The following is a 10,831-nucleotide window of genomic DNA, read 5'->3' on the forward strand; positions in this document are numbered from 1 at the left end:
GCTTAGTCTTTTTCTTGCTCAAATCTTGCACGGTAAGTCTTGGTCTTGGTCTTGCTCAAATTAGGCGGCCTTGGTCTTGGTCTTGGTCTTGGTCTTGCAAAAACGCAAGAGCAAGACCAAGACTGCAAGACCAAGACCGATTTTGGGCAACACTGCTTACGTCTCTTTCGATATTTAAGACCATTCCTCCTCAATTTCAATGATATCGTACTCTTAGAAGATCTGTATTGACGGGTCAATCTTCTAACTTTCATTTCAAGCTCGTTTTTTGCTCTTCTCACCAATCTCTCTGACTTCTGTGCAGTAAATTTACGTGATCTTCCACATTTTGGTAGATTCAGCCATGGTATTACCTGCTCGCACTTCGTTATTGTTCTATAAATTGTTCTACGTGAATTATTTTCATTTTGAAATATTCGACCGATTTCAGCTTTGAGTGGCCGCCCAACCAACTTTTTTCTTATTTGTAATTTATACTACATCTTAAAGCGAAAACTTCAAAATAATAAATCTTAACTGACAGTAGACAATGTAAACAAGCTTTTGTTTCCAAAGACAACTTGATATTATTTTGCTTTTGTTAAAATTAAAGTCAATGAATTTTGTGCCAAAACTTTTAGGACACACGTTATTATGGTTTCAAGTTTATTTTTCGGGTGTAACTACAACGATATTATGAAAAAAATATGTTGCATCGCAGATTTAAAATGCGATTATTTCGAAAAAGGGTAGAGTTTAGCGAGATGCATGTAGTATATCTTTTTTAAGTAAAAATATTAGGAGAATAAAAGTTTGGATTCAAAAAGTATGTAGTGGGGGATAAAAAAAAGTTGAACGTATTAAATGAGCGCTGAAAGACGTATGTGGCGCCCTCTGGATGAAATATAATTTTTGGTGGAGAATTTAGCTTTCTCTTTCCAAAAAACCTCGCTTACCAAATTTCGTATTGTTATCCCATGCATGTCAGGAAATATTTAAGGATAAATAAAATAAAAGTTTACGTTCGATACCCTGTATTTCGTACCCCGTATTATCAACTTTCGTACTAAAATAAGTTGGCTTAAATCGGCCTATTTTAAGCTCAAGAATCTAAGGATAAGCTATGGCTCATTCCCATTCGTTACCAAACAACTTTTATATGCCATTTATTAGATCAGTTCGAGATTATGGGTGCTTTCTATACATACTCTCAAGCAGCGTCCAGTCCATAAAAATAATATTTTGAAATAACCACGTAGTCCAGAAAGCCACTGCTCATCCGCTACGAAAAATATTCTGATTCGGATTTTTTGCACAATCTTACTCAAAAAGGACCCCTTTTAACAAATAAGCATGTTGCCAGGTCTAAAAATGGGTCAAAATTTTTTTTAGACTTTTTTTTTTGTTTTTTTCCTAAAATTATTTTTTTGCATCGAACAAAGTTTTTTTTAGGTTTTTTGGATCATTCCAAATAGAACACGTCTTTAGTCACTTTTCTCTAAAAGTTGATAGATTTTGACATATAAGCGATTGAGGATTTAAAAATTGCGAAATCAGCCATTATAACCCCTAAAAGCTATGTCAGAAACTGAAAATTTCAATGTTGCCAAGGTAGGTAGATCAAACGTTGCTTAAACATCGTTGATGAAATCCCTAAGAGTTTTTTGCAATATAAAATCGAAAACCCCTTTGTTTTTTAATTGCTAATCAAGCAGGCGCGACACTATTTTCAACCGTTGCATGCATATGTAATATGCGTAAATAAATGTGCGGAAAAATATTCTGATTCAATTTTTTTCACCATCTTGCTTGAAAAGGTCCCTTTTAACAAATTTGCATGTTGCCAGGATCGAAAAGCAGTCAAAATTTTTTTAAACGATTTTTTCTTGTTTTTTCCTAAAATCATTTTTTTTGCATCGGACAATTTTTTTGGATTTTTTGGATCATTCCAAATAGCAAATATTTTAAGTTATTTTTATCTAAATGTGATAGTTTTCGAGATATAAGCGATTAAAAATTTAAAAATTGCGAAATTGGCCATTTTTAATCCTCAAAAACTATGTGAAAAACTGAAAATTTCAATGTTGCCAAGGTAGGTAGATATTCTTTAAACATCGATTTATGAAATCCCAAAGAGTTATTTGCAATACAATATCGCAGTGCAATGCATATGCAAGGCAATATTAAAAATTGAAAAAAAGCAAAAATTTTCACCAAAGAAGAAATTTCAAAATTTTTATCTGAAGCTCCTAATGACATATATTTAATGATAGCTACAATATTTGGATTAGCTGGCGCAGGCCGTAGAGAAGAACTCATTAAAATAACGATATATGATATTGTGGATAAGGGGGATTTTTTACTGGTGAGGATACCAGACTCCAAAAATCATACCAGCAGAAGTTTTGTAATATCAAATCTAAACGATGGCAAATATGTAGCTGTCTATAGAAAGTATGCAAAGGACCCCGCACAAACCTTATGGAAAATAGGTCCCAGTGGATTTCGTTCATACTTTGGGAAAATACTCTTTGAATCATCCTGATAAAAAGTTCTCATGGGCACAACTCAATCTTATGAAGGATTTTCAAGATATAGAGGCCCAAACTCGAAAAATTATAAGATTTACGGGGTATTCCAATTCCGTGAGTTACTGGTTATTTGGCAACATGTAGAAGTTTGGATCAAGGAAAAGTACTAGTAATCTTGGATTTTTTCCTGGCTATCCAATGGCGATATTTACTTTGACCTTGACCTTCAACGGGCGTCATCTTCTAGAGTTTCGAGGGTTTTAGGCATTAAATTGATATAAACAGATTACTCATGGGTTTTTGGGATCTCAAAACACGAATACGCCATCAGAATTGCCCTCCGGATGACGTGGTGGCCAGGGCCACTGCAAGGGACGTCATCTTCTAGAGTTTCGATAGTTTTCGGCATTTAATTGATGCAAATAAATTAGTGGAGGGTTTTTTGAGGTCGCTCAACACGAATATGCCACCAGAACCGACTCCCGGAGCACCTGGTTTCCAAGGTCAATGAAAGGGGCTCCTGGAGTTTCGAGGGTCTTTGGTACTACATGGATGCAACCGGATTACTCATAGGTTTTTGGAGTTGCTGAACACAAATTCCCCATCAAAACAGACATCGGGGTACCTGGTGGCAAAGGCATGTCATGCTTTGGAGATTCGAGAGCTTTCGGTACTAAATTAATGGAAACTGATTACTCACCGGTTTTTGGGGCTGCTGAACGTGAATTCGATATCATATCCGATCCACGGAGCACTTGGTGCCTAAGGCAGATCTTCTTCTGGAGTTTCGAGAGGTTTTGGCATTAAATTGATGCAGATGGGTATTACTCATTAGTTTTTGGGGCTGCTAAACACAAACACGCCATCAGAACAGACACCGGGGTACCTGGTGCCTAAGGCACACCATCTTTTGGGGTTTCGAGAGTTTTCGGTACTAAATTGATGCTAGCGGATTACTCTTGTATTTTTGGAGTTGATGAACACGAATATGACTTAGATAAAAGACTCTGGAGTATCTAGTGGCGACGATGAATACCACTATCAAAATAGAATGTAGTAAATCAATATTAAAATAAATGAAGGAAAAACATTGTCAGATATAAATTGAGTCTATATTTTTTATAATTAATTAAAACAATTGAATGGCACAACATAGTTATTTAATAAAAATCTACAAATAGCAAAAAAACTATTCATCAATTTATACGCTTTCTTTGAACAGCAACTCAAAAAACATCCGAATACTCGGTGTGTACTAATCCGTTTGCATTAGTTTGGTACCGAAAACCCTCGAAATTCCAGAAGATGACGTGCCATAGTGCATGTTCGGTAATATGCATGTATGCATGTTCGGCAACCCCAAAAACCTAAGAGTAATCCATTTGATTCCTCCGAAACTCCAGAAGATAACCTGTCTTAGGCACCAGGTGCTCCTGTGGCTGTGCTGATCACGTATTCGTGTTCGGCAACCCCAAAAACCTATAAATAGCTCGTTTGCATTAATGTAATACCAAAGACCCTCGAAAATCCAGGAGCCCCTTTCATTGACCTTGGAAACCAGGTGCTCCGGGAGTCGGTTCTGGTGGCATATTCGTATTGAGCGACCTCAAAAAACCCTCCAGTAATTCATTTGCATCAATTAAATGCTGAAAACCATCGAAACTCTAGAAGATGACGTCCCTTGCAGTGGCGCTGGCACCACGTCATCCGGAGGGCAATTTTGATGGCATATTCGTGTTTTGCGATCCCAAAAACCCATGAGTAATCTATTTATATCAATGTAATGCCTAAAACCCTCAAAACTCTAGAAGGTGACGTCCGTTGAAGGTCAAGGTCAAAGTAAAGGTCGCCATTGGATAGCCAGGAAGAAATCCTAGACTACTAGTACTTTTCCTTTATCCAATCTTCTACATGTTGTCAAATAACCAGTAACTCACGGAATTGGAATACCCCGTAAATCTTATAATTTTCCGAGTTTGAGCCTCTATATCTTGAAAATCCTTCATACGATTGAGTTGTGTCCATGAGATCTTTTTATCAGGATGCTTCAAAGAGTATTTTCCCAAAGTATGAACGAAATCCACTGGGACCTATTTTCCATAAGGTTTGTGCGGGGTCCTTTGCGAAAACTTGGAACCCCTCATAAACGATTTTTTGTGTATTACAAACAAGGGGTTTGTACCATTCAGTGCGTAGGGATTAACATCTTTGGTAAATTTCCTTCTGAAATAGCAGCATATCTGAAACTTCCAAATCCGGAGCTATATACTGGTCACAGTTTTCGGATGTCCTCGGCGACGATGTTGGCGGACAGTGGAGAAGGAATCACTAATATTAAAAGATAAGAGGGTTGGAAATCAACGTCGGTTGCAGAGGGATATTTGGAAGAATCCACGGAATTAAGAAAGAACATGTCGAACCAAATATTATCCTGTCAAAAATCAGCTGCCGCTTCAACAAGCAAACATTTACCGATGCCGATGACCGTTACTACGAAGGATGAAGAGGTAGAACTACCGGCTGCTTTCACCACCTCAAAAAATCTGTTATCATCCGCCATTAATTTACATGTAAACAGTTGTACGTTTAATATAAACATTGTAAATAATAAATAGACATAATTAATATTACATATTTTGGATTTGATAATAATAAAATTGTTAAAAAGTTGACTTTATATTAAACTTACCTAATATTTAGTAATTTTGAGTTATACGTTATCTTCGAACTAAGACATGTAAAGCAATTGGGCATTAAAAGCACAATATATATGTAAATTCAGTGCGGTAAAGTAATGCGGAAAAGTAAAACTTTCCAAACTAAAATGCGTGCGGAAAAGTAGAATTTTTTGCACGCTCGTAGAAAAATAATTTTTCCCTCCGAGTAAACACCAATAAAAAGGGTTTTTGTCGATTCCCTGTCATAAATGTTCAAACAAAAGAAATTAAAGCCATAACGAGAAATGTTTTTCGAAAGCGCGTGTTTCTAAACTTTTCCAATAACATTATCATGAAATTGCGCCAGGATTATGTTGTCAGCTTATATAGAAATAGAATTGAAACATTTCAGTGTGGGATCGCAATAATTTTATAGTTTTGATAGAATTAGTTTCGAAATTTGTTGTGTTGTTTGTTAACAACGGAACTTTTGATATCGAAGCTCAACCGTTACCGTTACAAAGTCGTGAAGGCCTTCATAACAATTTTGTTAGATACCAAATCCATAATGTCTGATATTTTTATTATTGGGAGTCAAATAACATTTCTAGTAAAACCACTTATAATATCTTTTTGAGTCCATTAATACTGTGGCTTGGAGCTAAAAGGGCCAATGTCAATTTTTTGCTGTTTTGAGTACACCAGTGCATTAAACATCGTTTGATACATACTTTCATATGCTAAAACCACCAATGTCAAATTCAACCAGAAAGCCGTAATATTAGTGTAATGGTGGCCAATGTCAGAATGCAATAATTCGCATCAGTTTCGGTTAAAAGGGCCAAACTTGACATTGGACTTTTATTGATTGGTGATATTGTTATTTAGCGGAATATTCAGTGGGCCAATATATACATTGGCCCTTTTATCAATGACTGACATTATTATTTAGTGGAATATTCAGTGGGTCAATGTATACATTGGCGCTTCTAGCTTCAATTGACACATATCTACACCTGTATCTGTGATATCAGCAGTATCGGCGTCGTCAGTGATTTTTGGAATTAGTAAAATAGATATTAATTTAAGGACAAGAAAGATTAGATATTAGGTAGTTTACAGTAATGGTTAAGTCATACAGAATCAGCATCAGTCAGAAATAATGGACTCGCCGAAAATACAGATTCTAGCGATCCACAACCGTTTGAAGATAGTGATGATGAATATGTACCAAAAGACGACCAGTAAGTGAAAGTGGGGGAATGGTGCGCACTTAAGCAGAAATCGATTCTGTTTAAATTCTTTAAATCTATCATAACGGCTAGTATGTTACAGTAAGCTCTAATTATTCTACTTTTAATATTTAAAATAGGTTTTAGAGAAATACAAAGTACTAAAGCAGACTATTAAAAAACGAAAGAAGTGCCTTTGCTCACGATTCCCCATCCATGAGGGTAATCATGCGCACGTATTGGTAAGTGGTGCGCACTGAATAATGTTTTTATAAAATTCTTTAAATATTGTTCTTTTCTGTTTTCCAGCAAATACAACATGTCCCTAGGTGCAGCTGGTTTTCTGGTGGTGGAAAAAAACTTAATTTTTTATCTTCATATAATTTGTCTTCATCGATAATATCTGACAAATCAGTGTCTGTTACATCATACTACTCAGGTGTTAGCTCCGTTTTTATCTGTCTGGCGGGATATCTAGCGATTTTTTAACAAATCATTTTTGAACAGTTGCCTTTCTTGCTGTTTTCTGTTCCTCCTATCTCTTGAGATTCACGTCCCTTAATCATCTTTTTTCCTTGGCGTTCTCCAATTTTATCTTCAGTGGTGAGCTTGTAAGATTTTTCGATTTTTCGAGATTTTCTTTTAATTTTTGGTTTAACTCGTGATAGATCAACATGAGTGGAATATAATTCTCTCCAGCACTCATGCAATAAACGGCCATGATAGTTCTTCCACATCAACAAACAGAGCCTACATTTGTAGCTCCTCTAGGTACATAAATCCGTTCGTTTTTTCCTTGAAGTCGATCTTGAATGTCGAAAACTCTTATCGTTTCCCTTATTTTTTTGAAGGGATTTCTGATTGCATACTGAGGATTTTGTAAATCTTCGTTAGTAAGTATATGTAAGAATCATAGATTTTCTAGTGTAGTTTTATAGCCACTGGAAAGGAAAATGGTGACTTTATTATTTACCACTTCATTGTTTGTGGGGGAATCATGCGCAATCCTGCGCACTATTACCCCCTTTACGCCTTAAATAGCAAACGTCGTCTCAAACAAAAAAATACTAAACCATATAAACCAACAGATGCACCAAAATGTACGGAAAACAACATGATTTGGATCAATAGTACGCTCAAAGCAACTTAATAAAACCTACGAACTTAGCGTCTTAATTTTTGGAGCAGAAAAACTAAAAGAATCCTTGCGATTTTCAATCATCGGATCTCACTTAGTCCACGTGCAACATTCGACTGAATATAATGGCGTCAATCGTTCACAAGATCATCCAAAAGGTGTAGGACTTGTTGAGTTCTTAAAATCATCCACGGAATTTGAAATACAATGCAGCGCACGATTGCCCGCTTCGCACCATTCCCCCACTTTCCCTTATGTAGTCGAGCAGTTTGAAGGTATTGGCAATATAACTTTAGTAGATAGTAACAGAGGAAGAAGAAAAAACAACACAAAGAAGACATTGCAATAAAATGAAAGCGCAATCCTCCCAATTGAATACAGAACGTGAGAAAATCACTAAAATCAGACGGTAAAGAGTAGGTATACGTCGGTTTCGGGAAAAACAATAGCAGCTAAGCAACTAAAGGTTGGAACCTGTTGGAACAAGTGCTTTGAAAAATTTACTCAAGAGACGTGAAAAAAACTTTTCACAGAAATTTATCAGTTATCTAGCTCTGGACAAAACCAGTCGATAGCAAATTCTATAGAAGACCAGAAAAAGAAGTACCAACGGTTGAGACAAGGAAACTAAAGCAGACTAACAAATATAGTGGAACCCCGATAAGTCGGCCTCCGATAACCCGGGCCAATTTTTCAAACATGTTAATAATAAAAACGTAATATTGACAACCGAAACGGAAAATTTTTTACCAAGAAATGAACAATACTGTGTACAACTGTACGTAATTCAGATGTACCTACTGTGCATATGTATTTTATGTTTTTGCAATTATAATGGAGTTTATATGTAAGGACATCGTATTTTATTAATTTTTACCATATTCTCCGGCTATCCCGGATTTTCTATAAACCGAATCGGCCGCGGTCCCGATTAATTCGACTTATCGAGGTTCCACTGTAATTTCAAATAATAATATATACTGGAATACTTTCTAGATGAAGCTCAGCAGGAAGAAAGTGATTTCTCAGGATAAGGAAAGTTTCTTGAAACAATTTCTCCCTTTAAATTAATAAAAAAAATCAATGGAAAAATCCCAGTAGCTGGCTGTATACCTTAATTAAAAAATCATACAGAAGAGAAGTAAAAAACTTCGTTTGTACAATGGTATAGAAAAGTTTATTAAAAACCATTAAAAGTCATCCAAAAGGATTCGCAAAACGTTTTCGATCTAGATTAGATCATCTTCAGTGCGTTTTGCTTAGTACATGAAACTAGCAACCTTATGAAATTGGTAACATCAAGAAATATGGTTTACATGATACTTATATAATATTTATAGCGACTCCAAGTCGATGTTAAAAGATTAAATATGTTAGGAGTGCTCAAAGGGCAACATGGTTCCCTGCTCGATAAAAACTTGTGGTTCTTGCCAGTTCAATGGACACAGACCAACCGAGCAGAGAACCATGTTGCCCTTTGACACACCTAACACATTCAATCTTTTAGCATCGACTTAGAGTCGCTATAAATATTATATAAGTATCATGTAAACCATATTTCTCGATGTTACCACTTTCATATGGTTGCTAGTTTCATGTACTAAGCAGAACGCACTGAAGAGGATCTGATCTAGATCGAAAACGTTTTGCGAATCCTTTTGGATGACTTTTAATGGTTTTTAATAAACTTTTTTTATACCATTGTACAAACGAAGTTTTTTACTTCTGTATGATTTTTTAAATTAATAATAATAATTTTATTTTTATGCATCTTTTACTACCATTTGTATCTTCCTATTATTAATAAATAAAGCCACTATGTTTATTATTGGTCTAGTTATAATGGCCAATGTCTCAAAAGAAAATAAATACAAATAAAAAAATTTAGACAATAAGGGCCAAGGTCATCTTTTTTTTTCGAAATTTGTAAATCCAGAAAAAAAACAAAAACACAGTCTTCTTCTGTTCAAATATATTATCCTCTGGCAAAACTTGGTGAGTACAGCCTGCATTACAATGAAACTATAAATAAAAGTATTTTTGACAAAGACTTCAACTGCAGTTTTCTCAAATGTAGAGATTTTGACATTTGCTCTTTTAGAACCAAGCCACAGAATAAATATTGCATTTAATTGGAGTTATTTGGAATTACTGTTCAGCTATGGAGCTGCAAGTTGCAGCAGTTCTGGGAAGTTCCGTATCTCATTATGGAGAAGATTGACGATATTATCTGCCGAATAAGCAAGTTTTCGAGGGGAAAGCCGATGATAGTACACTATAACCGGATGGTGTCATTCGAAGGAATCCACGACGTAGATGAAGAAGCGGAAGTAAACCTAGTCCAAGAAATACCTGACCTCATGTTTGTGGAATTCATGGGGGCCTATGGAGGTACTGGTAAAGCAAGACATGGTATTACCACTGAAGAAACTGAAAGATAAATGCCGTTACCTTTTCTATCTAGTAAAGAAACCCTGCCCATAAACAAACTACCTACCAAAATGTATGAGAACCCTTACTTCAATTAACGGAGTACGTGCTGGAGTACAACGGACAAAAGTTAGCCTTGTCAAAGCTACAGTACCACCAATTATTGAATTGAAGGGTTGTTCGAAATATGGTGGAGGAAATCTGGTGGAGGAAAAGACACCGAAGTCCAGTATAATAAATGCATTATATAAGTTATGTTTTAGTGTAAAAATAGTATTAAATGTAAATAAATTAAAAACTAGTGTAAATAAAAGCTAAATAAAATAAAACAATTTAAGCATTACAATATAATTAGCGTATAAAATGTATAAGTCGCAACAAATAGTTAAAAAAACAAGATCTCCGATATTATAAATTTTTATTATAGGTAGGATATCAGCATCATTATCATCATCATCATTTTCTTTGCATTATCCCTATGCGGGATAATGGCAAAGAATTGAATTTCTCCATAAGTTTCTATCTAGGGTTATATTAACATCAATCCCCTTTACCAACATGTCCTGCCTAAGCTTCTCCGCCCAGATCTTCTTTGGGCTTCCTCTCCTACTGCTTCCAGAAACCCGCAGTTCAGCAATTCTTCGTATTGGGTGATAACGTCTCGACGTTGAACATGACCAAACCACCTTAACATATGCTTCCACATGTTGGCATCAATTAGTGTCACCTCTAGGCTTCTCCTAATATACTCATTCCTAATTTTATCCTTTTTTGTTACTCCACTCATCCATCTACGCATTGTCATTCCTGCCACATGCATTCGTTGTTCTTTTTTTTTAATTGCCCAACATTCAGTTCCGTACA

The sequence above is a fragment of the Diabrotica virgifera genome, chromosome 3 (assembly GCF_917563875.1).
Source record: "Diabrotica virgifera virgifera chromosome 3, PGI_DIABVI_V3a".
Taxonomy (NCBI): Eukaryota; Metazoa; Arthropoda; class Insecta; order Coleoptera; family Chrysomelidae; genus Diabrotica; species Diabrotica virgifera.